Here is a 27,685-nt window from a genome sequence, read left to right as displayed (position 1 = left end):
ATAATGGAAGATTTGCTAGTTGGACTCCTCGCTTACATTATTGAGGGCTTACCGTGAACCAGATACTGGACTAGGTTCTGAATATATTATAGTAAACAAATTGTCTTACATCCTTTTTTGGAAGAATGTACAATCCAGAGTTCTTCATGCTGATGAACTTCAGCTGCAGTCTACTACCATCATGCTTATTATAAGACCATCTACAGAATGGCTTAAAAACACTACTAGCAGCTACCTGGCTAGTGTATTCTTTATTATGAAGTGGTATTGAAACATAAGAACACCACTAATGTCAACCAAATTCAAATCGATAAATAGTCACATATTTGTTGTAAGACATTCCCTAGTAGACATTTAAAAAATATTTTGCAATAATATGTCTGCTGAACTTTTTGCAGAGAACTTCACACCGATTTTCTCTCCCCCTTACCTTTTTCATTTCTTCCCGTATCTCTGTGCCAACTAGGCTGAGGAAATCTGAGCAGGGCCAAATACAAGGAACTGTACAAGAACATAAACAGTTTGAGCAGGGGAGTGTGAGGGTTAGGGCCCAAGTCTTCTATTCAGAAGAATCTTCCTTTATGCTTTATCTCCTATACTAAAAATTTAAATAACCATTAATCAGAAAGGCTGCTCTAGCTCCAACAAACTGTTAGTCACACACAGTATTTCTGCTTAAAGTGAGCAAAAACAAGGAAATACTTTTTTCTTTTCACTTTCATTCTACAAACATAAAAACTAGAAATACCAGATGGACCTGGAGGTAATTAATGCCCAGCAAGTTGAACTTTTTCCCTACAAGACCACTTTGGATGTGCAATAAACAGCTATAATCAAAATGTGACAACTTAACCAAGCCAGGGGGGTAGACGGCTGACTTTTTCTTGAATAAACTGTCATTTTGTCTTTCCACTGCTTCAGTTCCTATCTCCAGGTCCAAGCACACTGCTGACATTGCTTAAAAAACTCGTGTCTTCATCAGTCTGGTTTTCCCACTTCTGATTTTTGGTTTGGGGTAGCCACTGTTTTGATACTTTTCCCAAAGCATTCAGTGACAAATTAAGGGATAAATGTGGGTGGCTCATCCCCAAACCCCAGGGCTTTCTTCAAGGGTGATAATCTGACATCAAGATAAGCCAGGGCTGGCTAAGGGCCACCCTCAAAGTTCAAATCTGGTTTTGGCAGATCCTGGGAACGTGCGTTTTCATGCAAGTTTTCAAGTCAACTACAGGTCGGCACAAGGAATTCTCACGTCAAGATCAGCTTCTGGACTGGAGCTAACTATGACCCGGCACTCTGGTGGATACTGAACCTGGATCGTCCCCTTCCAACACAGGGAGTGAAGAGAAGGGGCATGTTCAATGACCACAGAGAGGCAGCCCCCTCCCCAGAACACATGCGAAGTCCTACTGCACCTAAGCCTATACATGCTGGGTTCTTAACCTTTTTTACACCATGGTATCTTTACTCATTCTAGGAGTAAAGTTTTTAAATGAATAAAAAATATATAACTTATAAATAAGCTATACTGAAATCCTGTTATCAAGTTTTCTTACATAGTATGTATGTGCTCCCTCATTACACATTAAATAACAAGATCTGGGTTCTAATGACTACATAAATTTGAGGTGGTGTGACGATATTTCTAAGACATCAGCAACAAATGTAATGTGATATACAAATGTCTATGATTTTTTTTTTTAATGAAAAGTCACAGGTACAGCTAGAGTGGTGTATTGCCTACAATCATTACTGAAGGAAATGCTAACTTTTCTAACTTTTCTTCAGAGGTTAATTTTTCTCATCCAAGATTACCCTGAATTCTGTCAATGGATCCCAGGGTAACAATCCCTGAGAAGTCTGAAAACAAAAACCCAAAGACTGGGCCCCTGCTTGATGAAACAATTTCTAGGCTGGGGGTGCCCTTTGTTTTCCAGTCATTTTATTTGCAAATTGCTGTCCTAGCTACCCATTGAAAGCTAACCCTGCCCACTATGCTTCCCAGTTTTCTGTTGCTGATAGTTCTGGGTGTGTGGGTGTTTCTGACCATTAGAAAGTACCCTCAGAGTCAATCCCTTTCTGAAAGAGGCATGCTACACAAAAGACCATTATTCAGATAATTTACTAAAATGTCTCCCCCCCCAAATTTAGCAAAAATATCGCACTGACTTTACTGATTTACACCATCATGATTATGCTTTCAGATCCTTTAATTGTGGAAAAGTATGTCAGTTAAAAGCCCTTTGTACCCTTGCCAAATACTTTTTTGATGAACCTACAATTAGAGGTCAATAGATAATGTTCTAGAAAAGCCTAGCTTTGGGGTGATTAAGATTGGGCCAAAGTAAAAGTCCTGAGAAGTACCATCTTGGAGTCACCTTCAATATTAGTTTTTTAAAAATGTATCTTGCCCTGCCTGGTCTGGCTCAGTGGATTGAGTGCCGACCTGCAAACTGAGAGGTCACTGGTTCAACTCCCTGTCAGGGCACATGCCTGGGTTGCAGAATAGGTCCCCAGTTGGGGGCGTGTGAGAGGCAACTCAAACACATTGATGTTACTCTCCCTCTCTTTCTCCTTCCCTTCCTATCTCTCTAAAAATAGAGGGAAAAGGCAGAAAACTGTACTTGAACAACAATAAAAAAAATAATAACAAAATAAAAAATAAACAAATAAAAATGAACACAACTTTTAAAATAAATAAAAATGCAACTCATTAGCAGAAATGAAACAAAGAATGGTAAAGACAACTGTTATTCTTGCCAAAAATAACAGTAGCATTAATACAATATCAAGTTACTATCCTCATACAATGAAAATATTTCTACAAAGGTGAGCAAGAGACACTTAGGCAGTGATTTTTTTTATCAAAATAAGTTTAAAAAATATCTCAGTTAATGAATGAGGAAACAATTTCATTCATATTCCTGATTTTAAGAGACACTACAATATATATTAGTCAAAAGAAATAATAATACGGACGTAAAATGTGTAGCTATTCTTATTAATTAGTACAGTTGGCTCCGCTATCAGAACAACCCTAATATATGAGTGTGTGGATGTAATGCTGCAAAGAGTGTGTAATAATTTCAATAGTTTCCAAGAACACACTGCTTAGTTAGATAGAGAGTACTGTGCTTTATTCTAAAGCAAAGTAAAAATCCAAAAAGTTAGCTCATATCAAAAAATACTTTCACAATAATCATCACCCATGTAAATAAAGCTTCATTTTTTAAAAAGTACTGATGTAAACTGGGGCCTTGTTCTTTGAAAATAATATCTTGCTTAACTTGAAAAGTTAAAAAAAACTATAAAAAGTTGTGCTTGACATAAACCTTGACATTTAGACTTGGGCAATCTGAATTCTAGCTATAGCTGTCCAGAATCATAAACAAACAAGTTACCAGATATCTACAAGGTTCTTGACAAACCAAATCATTGAGAAATTGCCTCTTTCAGAAGTAAATTTGTTACCTAAGTGCAAAACTGATGATTTCATTTAAAATTGTGACAAAATAAATTTTACAAATTATATTTATGCTTTTTTGTATTACTCTCTATACTCATTTGTTTTCAATTAATTGAAAAACCAGTGAATTCCCCTGAAAAAAGTAACACAAATAAAATATAGTGTGAAAGCCAAATTCATAAATAAAATTTTATATCAATTGAAAATTGATTCCTCTGCGGCCTTTACTTCAAGCATTCCAAAATGGTAATAATATTTTGCAACAAATATAGACTGTTTTAACTTCCTGGTTCAAACATAAGCAAACAGAACATAATGTGATGAATAAATACAGCAAGGTCACAAGATCAATATATAAAAGTCAATTGTATTTTTGTATACTTGAGATGTACAATTTAAAATGAAATAAATTAAGAAATGATTCTACTTGTAACAGCATTAAAAGAATAAAATAGGAATGTTTTAACAAAAGAAGTGTAAAACTTATACTCTGAAAACTATAAAATATTATTGAAAGAAATTAATAAAGATGAAAATAATGGAAAGAAATCCCATGTTTATGATTGGAAGACTTAAAATTTTTAAGATGACAATACTCTCCAAATTGATTACAGATTCAACACAATCTCTATAAAAATCCCTTCTGGTTTCTTTGTAGAAATTCACAGCTTTATCCTAAAATGTACATGTGAACTCAGGGGACCCAGAATAGTTAAAACAATCTTGAACAAAGATGAACAAAGTTGGGTCCTCACATTTCTCAATGTCCACACTTTCCACAAAGTGACACTTGTTTAAGATAGCGGGTACTGTCATAAAACATTCTATTCCATTGGCATGGAAGAGAATTGAGAGCCCAAAAATAAACTCACATATCGACAGTCAACTGCTTCTTGATAAGAGTGTCAAGCCTTTCAATCGGGAAAAAATAGTCTCTTCAATAAGTGGTGCTGGGACAGCTGGGTATCCACACGCAAAAGAATAAAGTTGAGTCCCTTCCTCAAGTCATATGTTGTAATTAATGTACAATAATACAAAGACCTAAACATAAAAGCTAAAACCATAAAGTTCTTAGAAGAAAACATAGGAGTAAATATGTGTGACCTTACATTAGGCAATAATTTCTTAGATATGACACCAAAAGCACAAGCAACAAAAGAGAAAACAGAGAAACTTCACCAAAAGTTTAACTGTACATCGTCATAAACAAAAACTTTCATGATGCAAAGGACTCTGTCCGGAAGATTTAAAGACAACCCGCAGGAGGGGAGAAGATACTTTCAAATCATAGATCTGATGAGAGACGTGTATCTAGAATACATAATGAACTCAAAACTAAGACAAATAACCCAGTTTAACAACTGGCAAAGGATCTGGGCATTGTTCAATTGGACATTTCTCCAAAGAAGACATACAAATGGCTAAGAAGCACATGAAAAGATGCCCAACATCATCAGTCATCAGAAAAAATGCAAATCAAAGCCTCAGTGAGGTATCCCCTCATGCCCACGAGGATGGCTACAATAAAAACAAAACACAACAAACAGAAACTGCACACTAACAAGAGTCGATGAGAGTAGAGAAATTAGAACCCACAGACACTGCTGGTAGGAATGTTAAGACCGTGCAGCTACTGCAGAAAACATTCTGGGAATTCCTCAAGAAGTTAAACATATAGTTACCACTTGACACAGCAATTCATTTACTTTTAGTTATATGCCCCACAGAAATGAAAACAGATGACCACACAAAAACTTAGACATGAATGTTCATAGCAGCATTAATGATAATAGTCTAAAAAGTAAAAACAACTGTTCATTAATTAATGAATGGATAAACAAAATGTGATTTATCCATTTTTGTTATCCATTTTATTAATATTACATAAGAATGTAATATTATCTGTCCAGAAAACGGTATGTTTATATTTTTCCTTTAGTCAATTGATACAATAGATTATGTAGTAGATTATTTGATAATGAACCTTTTTTTTTGCAATTTAACTTTGTTTTTATTTTTTAATTATTTTATTATTGTTCAATTACAGTTTTCTACAGTTACTCCCCACAACTCCCCCCGACCCCAGCCAAACCTCCCTCCCTTGCTTCCAACTCCCCCCTTAGTTTTGTCCACATGTCCTTTGTAGTTGTTCCTGAAAACCCTTCCCCCCATTATCCCCTCCTACCTCCCCTCTGGTTACTGTCAGATTATTCTTAATTTCAATGTCTCTGGTTATATTTTGCTTGCTTTTTTCTTTTGTTGATTAGGTTCCAGTTGAAGGTGCGATCATATGGTATTTGTCCCTCACCGCCTGGCTTATCTCGCTTAGCACAATGCTTTTCAGTTGTCGCAAAGGGTACCGTTCTTCTATTTCTGGAAGAATTCCTGTTTGATCATAACATTGTTCTTCTGTAACACAGTAAGATTTTATTCTAGTATTTTTAAGTTTTTGCAGTTATATCCATAAGTGAGGTGTTTATATTTTTATACTGTATTTTTAATGGTTTTGGTATTAAAGTTTGCTATTTTATACAATGAATGAGGAGAGTTTCATCTGGAATGGTAAATAACTATAGTTATCTCTTCTTTTAAATCAGATAAACTCAGCTGGGAAGCCATATGGTTCTGGTGGCTTTTCTGATAAAAGATTTTAATTACCTTTCAATCTGTTCTATATAATTGGCCTGTTCACATTTTATACTCCTTTTGGGATCAATTTTATTCACTTTTTTTTAAAGCAGGAAAGCATACATTTTTTCTAAATTCTCAAACTGCCGCATAGAATTGCATGAAGTAATCTCTGTATGTATTTCTTTAACTTCTCCTATATCAGGAAATACGACTTCTTTTGCATTTCTCATCTGGCCTCTTTCTGCTCCTTGATATATGAGGACGGAAAAAAAGGGAGGGGGAGATATTCATTTCATTAATTTTTTCCAAAGAACTAGATTTTAGATTTATTTATCCTATCAGTTTTGTTGTGGTTTTTTTTTTTTTCATTTAATTGGTTTTGTCTAATTACCTCTTCCTAATTTCTTTGGTTACCTTGTTCTCCTTTTTCTCATTGTTAATTTCTTAAGACAGATTCTTAGTCCTTTAATGTCTATTTTTATTTTCTAATGATGGTCTTCAAAGTCTAGTGTGCTTTTTAGACTTATAGCATATCTTTATTTGGGCTAGCCACAGTTCACGTGCTCGGAAGCCACCTACAGCCAGTGGCTGCCTCACTGGACAGCACAGTCCACAGTAAGGATGACAAATACAGCACAGTCCCAAACTATCGCACACCTCACCCCTGGTGGGGGGTAGTTACAGCATCCTTTCCTAGTGAGCTCTGGTGTGGTCTCCTAATCTTTGTGCCCTCTGTTAGAGTTGGCACCCCAATGGAAGATAAACCCCAATAGAAGGTCAATTTCATGAGAGCAGGACTTTGGTCTGTTTAATTCACTGCCATGTCCCAAATCCTAGAGAAGTGCCTGGAAGGTAATGAACATCCAATATACACTCATTCAATAAATTATATCTAGTTGACATCATAGTTGTAGAGCTAGTGAACACAGCTCATTTCTAGTAGTTATTGTTGTCTAAGAATAATTTTAAGTTGAGCCTGAACATTATAAAGAAAATATTTTCAAACCCTGTGAATTAAAAGAAAATTCTAAATCAGTTTTAAAACTGAAAGGAGCCAATCTCTCATTTTACACTCATAGTGCTATCACTGCATATGAATTTTAACCTTTAGTCTATGGCCATACCACCTTGAACGCGCCCGATCTCGTCATCTGAATTTTAACCTTTAAAGATTTTCAAGTAGGCTTTACACTACAAAAAAAAGAGAGAAGGAAATCAGCCCATGACTATATTTATTAAAGTGCCTACAGTCACATTATTTGCTGAATATGTTACTGTAACACTATATAATAAAATCCGAACACTTTGCAAAGTTCTCCATAATTTCAGTTAGTTTAGTAACAAATTTCCTCAAGAAACACGGGATCCGATGAGCAGGCTCATTCAGACACTGGTCACAGCATTTCAGAGTTATGCCGTTGCCTTTTAGAGTTAAAAAAAAATCCTAATAACACTTTAATGATTATGATCATTATCATCATTATTATAATTATTCTTTGCTGGAGTGCTTATTATGTTCTAAGAATGATGCTAAGGCTTTCACATACATTATCTCATTAAAGCCTTAAAATAATGCTAAGTCACTTGCTTAAAGTCATCAGCTAATACCCGAAATAGTCCGGATTACAACACTGGTTTGCCTGGCTCTAACCTCTGGAATCTGTCCACTCGTTTAGTCCACCCTCCCCATTTTTGTAGTGAGAATACGCAAACCCAGAAAAATTATATGATTTATCCAAGGTCGTACAGCTAGTAAGCAGCAGAGCCAGAGCTACAATCTGCATCTACTCTCAGGGCCAGATTCTTTCCTTATACAATAGTCTGTCCATAAGCAAAGCATGAAGCACATAATTTATTCAAAATATTTTTTATCCATTGAAATTAAAATTTGATCTTCCTGTAAAGGCAAAGTACTGTATTTAGCAGCCAGGATGGGGATTGGGAAAGCAGTATTAAGGTACTGTGTAGGAGTACACAATCACTCGATCCTAGTCCCAGACTGAGCGAATGAAGTAAACCATTATCTGTGAAAGTGGTCAGTGATTAAATGTTACTGTGGCAGAGCACAGAAGAGGAACTCCATGGAAGACCATGGAAAGCCGTGGCTGGAGCTAAGAATCATGAAATATGATTTAAAGGGAGAGAGCTCTCCTGGATTGTGCACAAAGTGGATCCAGATCCCTCTCAAGGATCTTCCCACACTTCTCTCCACATCTTTGAATCTGCAGCACCTGGTTGGCTGGGGGCCAGAGGCCAGGGGAGTGTCGCAGCCCTGGGTGTTTTCAGGGCAGACCTGAACAGTCAGCTGTAGAAAGCAGCAGGTGCCTCGTCAATCTCCATAAACCCCAGGAGAACTTAGAACAATGGACTTCTCAGTCCTGGCATTCAGGGAGGCTTTCCTCAACGCCACCTCCCTTACATTTAAGTCCCTTTTTATTGAAGCCAGTTGAATGCTGTCTTATCCGCATTAAGGGGGCTTGGGCTGCTCCTGGCCACAATTAGATTTTTATGCTACCTGGGCCTAGCAGCTCACTTCATTTCCAATGTCCCACTATTCCAGTGCATTTTTTACTTTGAGGTTCACAATACATTTTTTGGTCAGCAAATTATTAGGTGAAAGGAAAACTAGACTAACACAGAGTAAAACACTAGCTGGGTTATACAGAAAGTCCAGGGAGAGCGACATGGTGACTAATTAATAACCAACTGTGAGCGGCATGCTCACTAGTGTCTCAGCTCAAACAGCTGAAATTGTTCCTAGAACTCCCCTTGCTGGCCAGTGTGAAGAGTGACACAAGAAAAAACATTAGCTGTGCTCTTCCTGCTTTCTCCAACACCTCTTCCTCTTACTGCATAACCAAATACCTCAAAGTTAGAAAAACCAAAACGGTTAGGGGAAAAAAGAGGTAAGAAGAAAAAATCTAGTGGGTGGGGCTAAAACCAATAGCTCTAATTACTAAGTTTTTGAGGGGTCCGCTATTCAAGTGGGAAATGCAGTGAGGTAGTCAACTTTGATGAAGAAGAAAGTGCCCTCCGCGCTATGACAACTGGGCACTATTCACTTTCATTTATCTCATAAGAAAGAACATAAGTCACGGGGACAAGGTTTATACCTGCAGCACCAGGGAGTCTAGCTACTTCAAAGCCATGGTATCCAGCTAATCTCAGGGGAGCGGGTGGAAACGAATTATATTTGTCAAATCTGGCACTAATCATGATGAATTGCAGGCACAAGCATACCATCAATTCAGTTATCTCATGGAAATGACACTTTGAATTCAGAAAAAGCAACTCCTGCAATATGTACGTATTGAGAAATTAAACATTGGTGCTGCACTCCATTTACTTAATCTTAGGAAAGGTAACATGGGAAATGTAGCCCACTAAACACACAGGTTTCTAACAGGTACACTCCTTAGAGTGTGTCGGATGATATAAGCAGTTACCAGCTACAAAAACTCTGTCATTTGAAACCGAAGTAATAGTTCCCACACCCTGGACTCTGGTCTTATAATAATAGTAGATTTGTTCTTTCTGGCGCTTCTGCCATCATTAACAGTCCCATCACTGGGTCAGCTTCTGATCATGCCCCATAACAAATTATATATAATCTAGAAAAGACTTCCCCCTGTGGTTAAGCTACTCTAAGAAAAGGAGTTTGTTTAAAGGCCATTTTGAGATATTACATTAACTCTCAGAAGTCCTTATACTTTTATGTTTTTCTAATAATTTGCAAAATGATATCCTCATGGCAATTATAATCGCTATTGGTGATCTAGAGTGAGTGTATATGTTACATGGTATCAATGACTATTTTTTGGTGATGTTGGTCAGTTAGCTAACGCTGAATAAAAATTTTCATATATCCGATCATTCCCACTAAAATGTTTTAAAATCTGCCTATACCTTCTTCAGCTCATCTAGCCTGTGTGGTTAATAATAATGCTAAATTCTTCCAATGACATTGGGCATTGCAATCTTTAAAGAATGATGTCTCAGCTAAGGACAACAATATAGTCTTTCATGATCAGACCAAGGTGGAGCATCCTGGAAGACTGAGAGGCTGAGATCTGGGTGCCACATTCTAATAGTGGCATTGCCAAAATAGGAGAGCCAAATTGCAAATGAGAACAGAATAGTAAGGGGACTAAAATCATGTGATACCCTAAGAGATACCCTGTGATACCCTAAAATCATGTGATACCTGTTAGGAAGACGTGACTCCTCCACCTTCTCCTTTCTTCCCCTTCACACTTTAGATTCCATGGCCCATTACAGCAGCTACTTTCAGGCAGACAGCTTCCTCATTCTTTCTCTATTCTGTTCTTCTACCACCAATGCCAGGCAAAACCCAGGCTCTGGATGGAAACCAGCTATCTGCTTCTCTGCTGGGATCCCCAGGCCGCTGAGCTTACAGGAGAAATCATGCAACTGTGTGCGCTGATTCCACCATAAACTAATGGTCTCCAACCTCAGCTGGTCCTTCAGTGCAGCCTGGCAGTCATTTAGCATTTTCCTAGGTAGCTCTCTGCCTTGCTTCGAAGAATTCAGCCTCCCTTCACGTTTCCTGAAACCTCTGACACCAGCATACACTCTGCTTTCTTACCCAGCAGAGAAGACAGAGGTATTCAGACGGGAACTTCTTCACTTTCCTGACCGGTGGTGTGCGGATAAATGCCTAATGACTGTCTCTCTGGGGTTGGGATGTGGGGAGTTCTGATTTATTGGTGAGTGGTGTGTATTTCCGTGATGGAAATATTCTCACTGTGGCCAAATTCAAGCTGTTAACATGTGGTAGCCAGATCTCAAAATTCCTGAAAACTTAACAATTGGCTCCTGTGAACTACAGATGCTCCTCGACTTACGATGGGGTCACATCCTGATAGACCCGTTGTCAATGAAAGATACTGTAAGTTGAAAAGACATTTAAAACCACACTGTGGAGTAGGGGTTGTTCACCCTCATGGTCACACGCCTGAATGAGCTCACTGCTGTTGCCCGACATCATGAGAGAGGACTGTAACACGTTTCACTAGGCTGGGAAAGGTCAAAATACAAAATTCAAAGTATGGTTTCTACTGAACGCATACTGCTTTCGAGTATCATAAAATCAAAACTCTTAAGTCAACCATTATAAGCCAAGGACCACCTGCAGTAGAGGCTGGCTCCAGCACTCACCGCAAGCCCAGAAACTTAAACACATCCAGAACACCGCCTCCTCCTTCCCCCAAGCGGCGAAGGAACACATATCTCCCTTTTCTGCGGTATAACAGAAAAGCTTTTTGCTTTCTGTACCTCGTTCTATTAAAATCCTGTTCTGCATCTTCAACTTTTGCCTCTCATTGGCAATTCTTTTTTATCATTTAAACTCTCTCCCACCACCAAGCCCTGGTTAGCACATCATACTCATATGCCAAGGTTGCGTGTTTGATTCCCGGTCAGGGCACATTCAGGAATCAACCGATGAATGCATAAATAAGTGGAACAAAAATTGGTGTTTCTCTCTCCCTTCCTCTCTCTCTAAAATTAAGAAAAAATATTTTTCATTAAAAAACCCCCTCTTCCTACCCTTTTTGTTTGTTTCTTTTAAGAAAACATCACTAGACTCCACATGTCTTTCCAGCTATGTCACAGGCCCATTTCTTCAGAGAACTGTTTCCACTGTTTTATCTGCAGATCACTCGTCTGCTTACTGGAATTTGGGTTTACACCGAACTCCCAAAGTCACCAACAACTTCCTCATTACTAAGTGCAACAGAGCATTCTCAGTCCTTCTCCTACTGACTTCTCTTCAGCACTTGACACATCTGACCACTTCTTCCTTTCCTTGGTTTCTGTGATACAAAGATCCTCTGATTCTCCTCCTTCCTCTTGGTTTCTGCCTCCTTTGTAGGCTCCTCCCTTCTGTCTTCTTCTTACTTGTTGGTGTTCCTCAGGCTTCCATGCTGAGATACTTTCCCATCTCATGCTACTTTGCCAGGGTCTCATCTCCTTCCATAGGCTTCGGTCACGCTCTCCACGTGGATGACTCACTGGTCTTTGGCCTCAGGCCAGTACTCAAGCTTCTGACACATACCACCCACTGCCCACTAGTCGTATTCACTTGGATATCTTCAGAGATACCTCAAGCCTCACATTTCTAAAACTGAAATCTCCCAAGATATCCTTCCCTTTGTGTGTTCCCAGCTCAGTGAATGGCCCCAAATTGCCCATGGCAGAAACCTTGGAATAATCAATCCTTGACTCCTCTCTAGCATACCATTCCAATGAATCATAAAGTGCGGCTGATTCATCATCCTTGGTGCCACCACCTCTGCTCTCTCACACTATCTCTTATCAAGATCATCCCACCTAGCAAGTCTCCCTGCCCCCAGGCTTGTCTCACCCTAATACATTCTCCATTCTGCAGTGGTCGTTCAAAAACTCAAATCGGATCTTGTCTGTAGCCTTCTTAAAACCTTTTGATGGTTCTCCATTACTTTTAGGATAGAGCCCACACTCCCTGATAGTGCCTGTGAGCAAGCCCCTGTGTGGTCTGACCCCTTCATCTGGAGCCTTTCCCTGCTCCCTATGCTGTTCCTATTGATTTAAATTTTTTTCAGGTCCCTATATGTGCCCATGTGCTGTTTCGTCTCCAGGCCTTTGAATATACTGTTTACTTTCTGGGAATACCATAACTTACTTACCTCTTCCTTTGACTAACTCTTAGTCATTCTTAGAAGTCACTTCCTGCTTGAGTGCCACTGACCCAGCTCCCCTCACTCGTTCTACCACCACATTTAGCACACTGTACTGCAATGATGGTTGTATATAGCAAGAGCAGACAGGACTTTTTGAACACTTTGGCAATCCAATATGGAGTCACTGTCAGCCATGACAGTTATGTCAAGTTCAGTGCCAAGACTGAGGTAATCGGGTATAATGAGAATATCCTTGGGAGAGGCCCGGAACACCCAAAACCACAATTCTGGACACTGGAATGAGGACTCCGTCTGGACACCAATATGAGTGGGACCTCTGCCCATTGTGGGCTACTAGAAAGAGCTCCTGCCACCCAGTGCTCAAGCTCAGCTGTACCACAGGTCACGCTAGGAGCCCTGTGGGACTTCAGTCCACCAGACCTGTGCACCACTGTAGCCACCGGACTTGAGACCAACGTCTGCCTCTCCACGTGCAGACACCATCAGTGATTGGGACTTAGTGCGGGATGCTGGCTCTGCTCGTTTCTATCGCGTAATTTCCCCTTTCCTGTGTAACCTGAGTGTGACTCCATCAGTTTATTGGGGAGTTCTCCCCTAATAAATCTGGCATTGTGGAAAGACACAAACGTGCGTGAATGACTCCTTTTGGGGACACTCGCTTGCTCACGACAATTGCTTTACCTGCCTGTCTCCCTCATAGATGCTAATCTCCATGAGGGTAGGAACCATGTCATTGGTTCCCCACCACCCCACCACTTTTAATCAGACACCCCAAAACCACTAGCAATCACCTCCCAATCCCTGGCAACCATGAATCTACTTTCTGTCTCTGTGGAATTCATCCACCTAAGCAAGTTGACAGTAAGAAATATTGAGTCTGGACCTACTACTAACTTTTAAAATAAGAATATTAAGTTAGTAACTCATGGAAAATTATTAAACCCTCTTTCCTTAACTTTAAAAGGATGCTTACTCATTCAATAGTACGAGCCATAAGATGACCATCAGTTTTCAATAAGCCAGGTATACATGTCAGTTGACTTTCATATAAAACTGCATTGTTCAGTTTCTCTTCTATTATTTTGATCAATTCACACAATTTCCAACTTCATGAGTGCTGGTTCTTGTTACTGGAAGCAGAGCCTCTCATGCTTTGGAGAACCTCCCATTGTGCCACTGCTGGCTCTCAGGTCCCTGCTTCTGCCTGGTAACCCAGTTCTCCAAACATGAGTTTCTTCCACTCTGATCTCAGGGAACCGGGATCTCTGCAATCTGACATTTTAAAACTTATCTTAGACACAATATTACATTGCTCCTATTAGAAACCTATCTTTTAATTAAGACTTCTTTAGGCTTTTAGTTTTTGTTTTAAAAAATATGTAATGAAAAGTAATAGTGAGAAAATAATAGGCATTATATTATGGGAGAAATAAACCTGCCATTTCCAAAAATTCCATGGCTGCTTTGTGGATTGTATTGGAGAGAAAGCTTAATTAGTTAATCTTTTCCCCCAATATCATAGTTAACATTAATTTAAAACTCTGAGGTACTAGGCCCAATGTTAAAACCATTGTTTACATCACCCTTAAACTCAAGGCAACCCAATTATGTCTAAAAAACTGTTACCTTTCTTTTACAGATAGAGAAACTGAAGCTGAGAGATTAAGTGACTTGACCAAGATTGCACAGTTAGTAACCGGAGGTGAGAATCTTGGTCCGTCTCTAACTACAGAATCCAGAATCCACTATGTTCCTTCTGGGGTGAAAAAATAATGGTAAAAGTTAAGTGGTATCTTAATCTCATGCTGTCTACCCTGAAATAGCATGAAATTCTGATTTGAAGATTTATAGCATCCAATTTGAATATCTCCTCGACAATGGAAAAATATAAATATGTATGTTTAAACATGGGTCCCTTGTGTCCCAAGTTAACTCTTCCTAACCATGAATTTCACTGATTCTCCATTTAGATTGTCAATATTATTATCACAAGATAGGACTGAACTAGGGAAGTTCAATAGTAAAACACATCTGCCACTAAGATTGTTGAAATCCCTCTTATTTTCTTCCCATACTGCTAGAAGCACATAGCTAAATTGTGTCCTGTTTTCACTTTGGCAATAATTTCAAATATTGGGATTTAGATGCCTGGCACGTAGTAGACACTCACTAAATATCTAATAAGTGGATTAATGTGTTTGTCCCTTTTTGGAACTCTATCACACTTACTTACTTCCTGAAGTCTGGATCTGTAAAAAGAGAAATTTGAGGTGGAAGAGTACTAAGAAACACTCAGCAGTACAATCTTAGGAGTCTGTTCATAGCATTCAGCCACAAAACATATACTACACTTGCTTTTTAACTGCTTCAGCTAAGTTAGTCTTGTTTCCTTAACCAGAGTTCAAGCAAGGACTGTCAACTCAACTTTTCTATAAGCTCTATGGAGACTAGCACAGTGCCAGTCTTAAAGTAGATAATCTATCAAAATGTTCACTGTAAGCTCTGGCCAGATGGCTCAGTTGGCTGGAGCATTGTCCCACACATACACCAAAAGGTTGTGGGTTTGATCCCCAGCCAGGGCACATACCTAGAGTTGCAGGTTTGATGCCCCGGCAGGGTGCGTACCAGAGGCAAAAACTGATGCTTTTCTCTCTCTTCCTCTCTCTCTAAAATCAATCAAAGTGTCCTTGGGTGAGGATTAAAAAAACAATGTTCCTTGCATTCTCTTACAAATGGTAAAGGTTAAGGTTAGTATTTGTTTATACGGTTATAAAAATTATTTTAATTTGATAAACTTTGTTAGAACCACCACCAGCTTCTTTGCTCACAATGTTCATAAACTGCAATTTAATTTTTCCCCAGATTAATAGGAGAACAATAAACAAAGAATAATTTTATACTTAAAATTTTAAGCCAGGTAAATATATACAGTGTAGTAGCATTATAAAGAATTTCTCTGATGTTACCTTTATGTTCATAAATCAGACTAAATTAATTGGATTGCAAGGTCTGTATGGATTTAATCTCAGCCACATAAGAGCATTTTTTTCCTCATGCAAATTTTTAATTGAGATATAATTCAAACACTTAGAATTCAATTTAAATAACTCCATGGTTTTTAGTATACTCACAAAGTTGTGCAGCCATCACCACTAACTAATTCCAGAACATTTTCATTACCCCCAGAAGAAACCCATATCCATTAGTGGTCGCTCCTCATCTCCCCTTGCCCCAACTCCCGGCAACCATTAATCCACTCTCATCTCCGTGGGATTTTCCCTATTCTGGATGTTTCTATAAATGGAATCATAAAATAGGTGGCTTTTTGTGTCTAACTTCTTTAATTTAGCATGATGTTTTCAAGGTTCATGTATGTTGTACTATGTATCAGAACTTCATTCTTTTTTATGGTCAAATAATACCCCACTGTATACGTAAAGCACATTTGTTTATCTGGTCATCAGCTGGCGAGCATTTGGCCCGTTTCCACCTCTTAGCTATCCTGAACAGTGCAGCTAGGAACGTCTGTGTATGTGTACGTTCGAGCACCTTTTTTTCAGCTCCCTTGGGGCACACACCTAGGAATCGAACTGCTGAGTATAATGGTAATTTTATGATTAAGTTTTTAAGGAACTACCAATTTGTTTTACAAAGCAAATGCATCATTTTACATTCCTACCAGCAATGTGTAATGGTTCCAATTTCTCTAAGTCCTCAGAAGTGCTTATGTTCTGTTTTCGCTGGTGGTGATTGAGTTTATCATCATTGCAACAGGTGGTAAGTGGTATCTCTTTGTGGTTTTGATTTGCATTTCCCTAGTGACTAATGATGCACTTCTTTCATGTGCTTATTGGGCATCTGTATATTGTCTTTGGCAAAATGTCTATTCATATCCTTTGTCTATTTTTTAATCATTTATCTTTTTTATTGTTTAGTTGTAAGAGTTCCTTATACACTCTGGATACATGTCCCTTACCAGATATATGATTTAATAATATTTTTTACCATTCTGTGGGTTGTCTTTCCATTTTCTTGATGGTGTCCTTTGTATTACTAAAGTTTTTACTCTAAATGATGAATATTTAAATTTTTGATGAAGCCCAAGTTATCTTTTTTTCTTTTGCTGCTCCTTTATTTGGTGTCATACCTAGGGAAGCATTACCTCATATGAGGCCACAGATATTCACTCCTGGGTTTTCTTCTGAGAGTTTTATAATTTTAGCTCTTATAGTTAGGTCTTTGATCCATTTTGGGTTAATTTTTGTATATGGTGCATACACTAGCATTTAAATTTTCCACGTGTAATCATATACATTATCTACCATACGAACAAATACAGTTTTAAGTAGAAATGACAATTTTCATGTAATCAAACTTATCACATAAGAACTCATAGCACATACAATTAATCTTAACAAAAAATAAAAAATTTTCTTGTCTTGAGGGTAGTAAGTGCAATTAACAAACTTCCTTTGTCTATTACATTAAACTCAGTAATTTTTCATAGCACTTGCTTAATCTTTATCTGCAGATATTCCTTCTGTAGTAGTATAAACAGGAAAGAGGAATTTTGATATACCCATCATACACAATCTTATGTTTTCAGAAATATGGCCAATTTTAATTTGTCCTATTTGAAGAAGTATAAGTAATAAGGAAGATGAGGGCTATTTCCTTATTCAGTAGTTGATAAGTGGGAAGTTTATTTGAAGCAGAGTAATGTCAAGTGCTGTCAAGTAGTAATGCCATCTGTTTATCAAACCTCCTGAATACCTTTCCCAAAGAAACAGGCACTTCAGTTTGAAGGCATTTTAACAGCAGTATAAACTGTATACTCAGAGAAATAGAACAGAGAGCAGCAGGATTCAGGAAGAGAACAAAGAAACAAAGATCAAACAGGTTTGCCAAACAGTAGGTGCCTGTGTTTGAAACAACTGGAGAGCTTTGTAGCAACTCCATTTTAGAAGTTTCCTGTAAACTCATTTTAGAGATGAAAACACTGTTAAATTATTGGGTTAAATGTAATGATATTGCTTAAATCCTCATATCATAATTTATATTAATCCTCTATTAAGTCCAAGTATCTGAGAAAAAAAATGACAAGGATAAAAAAGTACATTTTCTCAAAGATGAATTTGTTTTAAAAAATTAATGATCAAATTAGAGTAGAGAGCTTTCATATGGAGACTGAGAAGTTATTTTTAGTTTTCAATAAAATTAGAAAGATTGGCTGTGGGACACTGGTGGCTCCTAAAATACAATTCACGTTGTCAAATGCCCTTCCAGTAATTGACTCTCATCCTCAAAAGAAAATCTCTTTCAGCAACTAGAGGCAAGAACATTTGCACCTGGAACACAGACAAAAATCACATGGGGCATTGTGGTGTTCTTTGGCGACAGAGGGGCCCAATCTTTTTTCACTATTTTTCTAGCTGAATAGAAAAATGTGTTGGTATCAGAAGGTCTTTCCATTTAAGGCTGACAACAGGCTGACAAGGCAAGCCTACTTGGGATGACCACTCTGGGCTTGGCTTGTATCAGGAAAGTTGGTGGGTGTGTTTTTCCTGGGATTCTCTGAAACCCTTTTTGGCAGCGCCCACTTGTTTGGGATCTGGGGACATACTGTGTGCTGTGCTGACCACACTGGGGTACCAGTGTAAGCTCTGCGATGGCAGAGACTGTCTTATTCCAGCCACAGTCCCGACGTCTCGAATACTGTCTGGTATGATGCTCAGTGAACAATTTTTGATTAAAAGAGAAGGGGAAGAAGAAGGAAGGAAAAAGAGGCAGAAAGCACAGAGAAAAACAAAGTCTCTGCAACCCACAAAATACCAAATAGCTCCTTTTCCCAGCTTACATGAGTCACTATTGCTTCTTCACCTTTAGAATTTGACTTTGCTCTAGTCTGCCCTCCTTATTAATAAATACAGAGATACCCAGTCATAGATTGCCCCTGCGTTCTGTCAACACTCAATCAGGGCGAACCCTGCTTCCTTGGACCTGTCCACAATCACCCAACCACAACCCAAATCCTATGACAGGTCCTCTCTAACACCTTTTTACTGAGATGTCCCCCTATTCCCCATGGTGTGCATTCTCTCTCACTGCAAAGAGTAATAACCTAACTTGTTTAACTGCAGGCGTGTCCTTGGTGGCTTTGGCTGGAGGGCATTGCCATTTTCAAATATATTATTTAATGTAAACTTCATAACAAAAGCATAAACCTATATTTACACATGATCTTAAGGCTCCCAGAGATTAATTTAGTTCAGAATTATAGGTAGAAAGAGACAAAGCTTGCACTTGAACACAGCCTTTGAATGCTTTTTACTACCTTGAATGACTGAAAATAGGAAGAAAGATACAGGTGGGAAAATGTAGAAAAAGACAAAACAATTTTTTCTTATCCTTTTAACTGCCACTTTCATGGAGGAATATCTCCATCTTGTGATATTTTACAATGTAGGTTTTTAATTAATTAGCTTTTACAATTCTAGGCAGTCCTTTAGCTGCAACCAATATTTAAGAGAGTACATCTTCTTGTTATTTGCTCCTCAGGCAAAATAAAAGTAAGCCATTAAATTAAAAACCATAGCTATGAGAAATGTCTATTATTATTAATTTTTTTTTACTGACAGATGATGTTATTCATCCTTTCACTTGAAAATAATGTCCATTAAGATGACTAAATATCACAGAAAGCATATTGGTCGCCTCTGCATCAAGGAACTTTTGGGTACCTGAAAGATAGGGGCGGGAGACTTGCCATGGAATGTCCTGTTGTATTTTTAAAAAATGTAATACCATGTGAGTACATTTCAAATATATTTGAATATAATGCAAAACATAAATTAAAAATTTTCTTTCACTTTACTAAAAATAAGCAGAATCTGCAACTAAAGCACTACAGAGAATAAAATGAATTATCTTTTTATTTTTATTTTTTTAATTACATTTATTTTTAGAGAGAGGGGAGGGGAGGGAGAAAGAGCGGGAGAGAAACATCAATGTGTGGTTGCCTCTCATGTGCTCCTTTCTGGGGACTTGGCCCGCAACCCAGGCATGTGCCCTGACTGGGAATCGAACCGGTGACCCTTCGATTCACAGGCCAGTACTCAATCCACTGAGCCACACCAACCAGGGCTGATTTTTCATTTACAGTTATAATTGACCTTGATTCTTTAAATATGAGACTGTAGTATAGCAGCAGGAAAGATGCAGTCAGGGAGAAGAGCTCAAATGAGAAATGACAAGAAGTCATGTATAAGATAAAATAAACAGTCAAACACTTTAGGCTGGACCATGTGACTACAGAAAGGAACACATTCCTAAATAATCATACAATCTGGATTTCAAGGAAACCTTTCTGGAGTCCCTTGAAAGAACTAATTGTAAATTTAAAACAAAGTAGCACTGGCATATGGAGCAAATACTTTACTGACATACTTATGCTAAAAAATCATCTGTTGTTTATCTGAAACTCAAATTTAAGTACTCTGTGAATTATCTGGCACCCTAACTATACGTCCATTGAGGGGGAGGGGATCATAGACAATTCATCAATTAATTTACCAGCAGATGGCTCCCCAAAACTAGTTTAGAATAAAATAGTACACTTAAACCTAGTGAGAATCTTTATTGTATTAAGGTTTTTGTTGTTTTGAGTACATTTGTTTGACTGATCTGGTGTGACTGGGTTAGAAGAGTGGGAATTTTTTATTTAGTAATATAAAAACATAGAATATTCCTTCCTACCATTTTATGACTCTTCCTTAATTTTAGAATGAAAATGAAAAGGAAATCATAATTTAATTTTTATCCTGTTTTCTTTTGTATTTGCTCAAACATTTAAATGCTGAGTCAACAACATGTATAATTTCAGTGTAAACCAACATATTTTTCACAAAGGAATCCCATACAATGATTATGTATGTTGAGCATTGGGGCAGGAATCTTCATAAGAACCGTAACCTTTCCTTTTTAGCACAGTCTGGTTTGCTACGATAGTCTAGCATTGAGGCATGAACTTGGTTTTGACCCCAAAATAAACACCCAGCGCTCTCAGTGAAATTATTAATCAAGCGCATGTTTAAACCTGCCATGTTTATGTTTCAGCCTATGATTTATTTTCCAAGAAAAAAATTTAAAAAGTGTTATAGAAACAACTGTGTCTTACAGTTTACTTTGTCTGATAATAATATGGCCACTCGAGCGTTCCTTGGCTCTAGTTTGAATGGCTACAGTTTCTTCTCCTTTCACTTTCAACCTATTTATGTCTCTGATTATATTTCTTCTGTAAAAAAATAAGTAAAATATTTCTTTTGTAGCCAGCATATAGCTGGATTTTTAAATTCATTCTACTGACCTCTGCTTTTTTAATTGGAGTATTGAATCCATTTACATTTACAGCAATTACCAATTAGGTAGGATTTACAGCAACCATTTTTCTGTTTGTTTTCTGCTTGTCTTCCAACTTTGTTCTTGTATTTCTCCAATTCTGCCTTCTTTCGTTACAATAAACTTTTAAATAGACATTTTAAATAGATATTAAGTAAATATTTAAATACATGATTTAATATCTTTCTCATATTGACTGCCAAGTCTCTTTAAATCTTCCTCCACCCACTCTTTCAATTAGAAAATAAGCGTACACTGGAACACAGTAAGAAACAAATGTAAAGGGTGGAGGGAGGGGCTTGCCTGGGGTCAGGCCACTAGTCCATGACAGCATTAGGATGAAGATCCAGGTCTTCTGGTTCTACTTACTTTTGTAATTCCCATTACTGTTGTGCCATGCTAAGTAGGCTGACTTTGTCTGTGGCATGAGAGCCTTCCAACTTCTTTCTTGCCAGTTCTGAATTTCTCGTATTTTCTCCTTGTTTCAGAGGAAATACTTTTCCTCCAACTCTTGAATTTAAATCTCTTATCTTAATGCAGTGTTTTCTCAAGTGTGCGGCCAGGACTGCTGAAGGTATGAGAGATGATTTGAAGTGGTATACAGACTTGGTGTGAATAACATTTCACCACGCGGTGAAAAAAGCTGCCTTATTCAATGCTCTTTTGATCCTTCTGACGAGGAGAAAGTCTCACTTTTTTTTGTTTTTTTTGACAGCACCATTTTTAATTAAATTTACTGGGATTGCAATGGTTAATAAGATTATTTTGATTTTTTTCTCTCTTTTTAAAAAATTTTTATTGTTATTCAATTACAGTTTTATGCCTTTTCTCCCCATCCCTCCACCCCACCCCAGCAGAACCCCCTCCCTCCCCAAACTCCACCTTCCCCCTTGATTTTGTCCATGTGTCCCTTTATAGTAGTTCCTGTAATCCACTCTCCTCACTGTCCCCTCCCCACTCCCCCCTGACTATTGTTAGATTGTTCTTAACTTCAATGTCTCTGGTTATATTTTGTTTGCTTTTTTCTTCTGTTGATTATCCATATGATCTCACCTTTAACTGGAAAGTCTCACTTTCACACCAGGGTTTAACACTTCTCTAACACTGTCCATCTCCCCTTTAACTGAGCACAGTCAACCGCAAGCCTGGAGCCTTGGCATAGCTGTTTCTAGCTAGGATTCCACAGTATCGTTTTGGTTTTGTTGTGGTTATTTTCATTTATGGCAAACCAGGCTGATTTTTCACTTACAGTTCTACCTGGGTTTTAAAAAAAAGCAAAAAACAAATGAATCTGATTTAAAATAAAACACGGAGTAAATACATGGGTCTGGAAAAAAAAAGTGGTGCCTGAAGAACCAACTCTGGGAAATTGCTGTGCTGGTTCGGGGTATTACAATGATTGTCTGTTGTAATCCTTGTTTCTCCTTGGCCACAAGAGGATGATCAAGGGCTGGAATGTCTCCCAGATCTTCTTTTTCCCCTTGCATCCTAGATAACTCAAACTCTTCCTTAGTTGCTATTGTCATTTTTCACTTCTAGATCTCAGGGTGTTATTTCTAATGGCACTGTGTCTGAACTGCTCTGGTGTGGACTTCTGTTCCTCTCCACATGCCCCACCCCTTAAAACTCTGGTCCATCCCAGTCTTCTGCTGAATCCCCTCTGCAAGTGAATATGTCTCTTTTGGCTAATCATTCATTGATGGTCTTGTGTTAAAGAACCCACCTACTATCATCTTTTGTTTTCCCCAAAGGGGAGTTTGCATTATCACTTTACAATATCCTTTTCAAGTCGTTTGAAGCAAGGTTCCTCAAGGACTAGCAAGAGAACACTTGAGTAATGCTACCCTTTAAAATGCGTACAACATTCCTTCACACTAACTCGCACCCAGCATCAGAGGGTGATGCTCACCTACCTCGGGTGAGTTTCCTGCCTCTCGGGCACCTATCCCCCCCGCCCCTCCTTTGCGGATAGGATATTTCCGTATCTGACCACGAGTCCCCAGTACACCTTATTCTTGAGGCCCTGAGGATCCTCTGGTAAAAAAGGTTCCTGATGTCTACTCTAATGCCCTAAAGTTCCTAGTTGGGTGTAGGCTAGGTCCACAATAGAACACTAGATAACTTTATACAATAAAACAATAAAAAAGAACTGTTGCAAAAAAATGGACTATACTATTTCTAAATAGAAATAATTATAAATTGTGTTCTAGTGTTTAAGAACGCAAGTTAAAATTCTTTACTTTTCCTATGTTTTTTACATTTCCATAACAGGCTTTAGTGGAACTGAGCAATTTTATATGCCCAGATCAACTGAAGCAAGTGGGCATACGTATTTTGAATACCTACTTGGCTAACATACATGAGCTACTCTGAGTCAAATGCAAGGAATATTAATTTACACATATTTCAAATACTCTACCCCCTGGGGAAAGAAAAGCACTTCTTCAAGTTCCTTTGGCAGAAAGCTCCAGGTAACTAACTTTTAATTTTCTACACCATCTCTCATTTAACATTCTGATCATATTACAGAGTGCAACTTAAACAAAGACTGCATTTTTTACTGCTCTGCTTTCACAACCGCTGAATCCACACACCCATCTCTATGGTTACTTTTGTACAGTGCTCACTAAGATTTAGCGTGCTCCCCTCGGGTCCACAATGAGAAGTGAGAGGTAAGGAGGCAGGATTAGACACATGATCAGAGAGAACAGTAACCATGAGTTCACCTCCCCACAACTGTTGGCCTGTGCTTTATTTGGTGGTAGAGACTCTAATTGAATCTTGTTTTCCATACTGTGAATTGTCACTTACATTGATCTATCATTAAGAAAACAGGAAGTTCCTCAAATGATGTTTTGAATGACAACAGTGTTTTAATTTTATAGCTAGCCTTCACCTCACTTTCAGCGGATTGCACTGTGTACCGTGTGATAAATAATAGAATGCATCATGACCCCTAAGACATCTTATATTTATAATCTTGTGTGCGTGTGTGTGTGTGAAAGAGAATGATATTTTGCCAGCATATGGTAATAAAAAAGATATAATATAGAATAAAAACTAAAAGATATAATAAAACCATTTTAGAGTGTGTGTGTTGTTCAGGTTGTGCGGGTAGAAAGATAGTAGGCGTATGGGGAATACAGATATATGCCCAAATATTTATAATAAAAATTGAAGGGTGCCAAAATACAAGTATATCTATTCATTAACTTCTTGAGGATAAGGTCCCTGAGAATTTCAACACATTCATTTTCTACTTTCAGGGCTGAGCACAGTGCCAGATATACAGTAAGAATTTAATAGATAACTTGTTAAATTAATGAATGAATGCAAATATGTATGCACAGATGTTAAGGGAACCCAGAAACGGCATTCTGAATATTCTGGGAATCATGGGGGTGGATTAGTTGGTGAAGGGGTCAGGGGTAGAGCTTCGTGGCAGAGACTGCTAATTGTTCCCTAGTATCCAGCCCCCCTTCTTTCATAGCAACAGGTCCCGTGATTTTTAGCTGGACACTTACCATCCTCCTTTACCGTTAGGTATGCCACATGACTACGTTTTGACCAGCGGAATGTCAGCAAAAGTGATGTGTATACCTTTTAGGTCCCATCCTTAAAAGGAATAGGTGTGCCTTTCCTTTCCTCTTTTGGGGAAGGGAGGGAGAAAAACATTTTTGTGTGAAACATCGATTGTTTGCCTCCCCACACATGCCCCAACTGGGGATCAGGCCCGCAACCCAGGCAGGAACCCTGACTGGGAATCAAACTGGTGACCCTTCCAACCACCTAAGCCACACGCCAGGGCTCCTTTTCCTCTTTATTCCTGTAACTACTTGCAGGAAATGGACATGCTGGTAAGCCATCTTGGACTAAGCTGATAAGGGCAAAGCCCTCAATGCAGCCTGAAATAGAGCCCAGGTGCCTGATGACTTTGTAGAGGACAGCCACTATGGCAACAGGACTTAAGTGAGAAATAAACTTCTCTTTTGTTGAAGCCAGTGGTTATTTTGCAGAGACTAAATTTACGTCCCAATACAAGTATCAGGAAGTCTTTTATAGAAGTGATGCTTGTACTGAGTTTCAAAGATTGGGTAGGCATTCACCAGATGGACAAAAGGGGAAGCACTTTACCAGCCCGTGTAAAGATATGGAAGTCTGGAGAATGGCTTTGGGATGCCAAGCAATGAAGCTGGAAAGGCAGACTAGAGACAGATCACAGAGGACCCTGTCTGCGTTGCTGAAAGGTTTAAAGTTTTTTCTGACAGACAAGAAGATACTGCACAGTAGATGTGCAGGAGAGTGAAAAGAAGATGAGAGTCTCACAACTCACATGTAAAATAAGCCAAGATAATTAATCTGTTTTGCAGAAGGAGAATAAAAATCCAGAGAAGGGAAAGGACTTTTCCAAGTCACAGACAGAAGTGGAGTTAGAACCAGTACTTTTTGAAATTATACCAGAGTTTTTCAAATGTGGTCTTTGTGCTATGAAAATAACTTGGATTACCTGCCAAAACTGCAAATTCCTGGGTTCCACCCCAGATCTACTCAGAATCTCTGAGGATAGGTTCCAGGAGTTTGCATTTTTAACAAGGACTTCAGGTGCTTGGAAGTTAAAAGCCACTGTACTATACCAGTCTACCTCAAAAATATCTCTAAGTGTTTATAAGCAAGCCAAGTACATGGACTCTAGCAAAAGTCTTCCGGATGCTGGTTCAGCACACCAGCTTTCTCTGTAATTTCATACCTTCTAGGACCTAAAGATTCAAGAAGCTTCTTTATAAGTAAAACTTCCAGGGTGGGAAGGAGGAACTAACAACTATTGAGCACTTGTAAGGGGGTAGGTGGAGGAGGGTGTAGGAAAAATAAATGGTGATGTGTGGAGGAGACTTGCCTTGGGGTGGTGAGCATACAATACAGTGTACCTATGATGTTTTGTGGAACTGTGCACCTGAAACCTGTATAATGTGTTAACCAGTGTCACCCCAATAAATTCAATAAAAACGAAAAAAAATTACTGAGCACTTACTACTTTCCAGACACTCTTCTTGACAGACATCATCTCAGTGAATCTTTACAAACATCCTCAAAGGTAAGCATTACAGGCATACCCTCCTATCCAAGGTTTCGCTTTCCCAAGTTTCATTTACCTGCAGTCAACAGTGATCTAATAGCAGAAAATTGGAGAAATAAACAAAGCGTAAGTTTACAATTGCATGCCTTCCTAAACAGCTCAATGAAATCTCACTGTCTTGGTCTGTCCCACCTGGGATGTGAATCATCCCTTTGTTCGGTGTATCCACACTGAGCACACTCCCTGCCTGTCAGTCACTCAGTAGCCATCTAGGTTTTCAGATCAACGGTCATGGTATCACAGTGCTTGAGTTTAAATAACCCTTTTTTACTTAATAGTGGCCCCAAAGTGCAAGAATAGTGATGCTAGCAATTTACCAAATTGCTAGTGATGCTAGATATACCAAAGAGAAGATGCTGAATGCTTCCTTCAAGTGAAAAGGTGAACTTTCTGTATTTGATAAGGAAAGAAAAAAATTATATGCTGAGGTTGCTAAAATCTACTGTAAGAAGAAATCTTCCACCCATGAAATTGTAAAGAAGGAAAAAGAAATTCATGCTAGTTTTGCTGTCATACCTCAGACTGCTAAATTTATAGACACATATTATATATAATGGTAAATAATGTGACTCAATAGTATCCATGGTTCCAGGCATCGACTCAGGGTCTTGGACCACATCCCCCAGGATAAGGGAGTAGCATCGTACTATCTCCACCTTCCAGAACTGAGAATACAGATACAGAAACTGAGGCCAAGGCATGTCAAAGACTTGCCTAAGATTACAGAGATGTAAATTTACCAAATGCCAAAGTCTATCCCTTCCTGTTTAACAAGGACTAGAGAACATGATTTAGAATCCCCAAGTATCCATAATAATGTTAGTGTATATGTAAATTGTTTATTTTCCAGATTGAACCACTTGTAGAAAGTAGGTGGACAAATATTCTGAGATTCCCAAAGAGTAGCCAGGAGGGTCTCTAGGGTTATTTAACTGAAGTATATTTAGCATGTTTTTTGCTAAATTTAGGGCTTGCACTTGCAAACTCTTTATATGACTGTTTTGATCTCAGTGCACAATAAGAAATTCACTCAACTGGTAGACTTTGGTTTCTTTCTCTTTAAGGAGAAAATGGAGACCAAGTATCTATATTTTTTTCTTTTAAATAGATATTAGCATCTATTTTATGGATTTCTTAAGAAGATTTAATGTTTTTTCCACTTAAAACTTGAAACATAATTTATCAAGTTATATCATAATTTAATGCCCAATGCTGTTTTACAAAACGTTTTTCTAAACTAGGAAATGTGAAGTTCATACATTTGACATTTCATTGCTTGTCATTTATGTATTCACGTTTGCATTAGTTCATTGAATTTCACTGAAGGAGAAATTAGAGTGCAAAAGGGCTCTAGAA

The 27,685-nt window shown here is 38.2% G+C and overlaps 1 long non-coding RNA gene across 1 annotated transcript in view; it reads right to left on the bottom strand.

Annotated features, from left to right (window-relative positions):
- The window catches only part of LOC128780639 (uncharacterized), a 38,862-nt gene that overhangs the window by 10,454 nt on the left and 723 nt on the right, over positions 1-27,685 (bottom strand). Inside the window, exon 2 of the long non-coding RNA XR_008426583.1 lies at positions 26,225-26,362. This is a non-coding gene — a long non-coding RNA (uncharacterized lncRNA). The remainder of the gene's footprint in view (positions 1-26,224; positions 26,363-27,685) is intronic.

This window comes from Desmodus rotundus, chromosome 4 (assembly GCF_022682495.2).
Source record: "Desmodus rotundus isolate HL8 chromosome 4, HLdesRot8A.1, whole genome shotgun sequence".
Taxonomy (NCBI): domain Eukaryota; kingdom Metazoa; phylum Chordata; class Mammalia; order Chiroptera; family Phyllostomidae; genus Desmodus; species Desmodus rotundus.
This window is presented reverse-complemented; position numbering and strand designations above follow the sequence as displayed.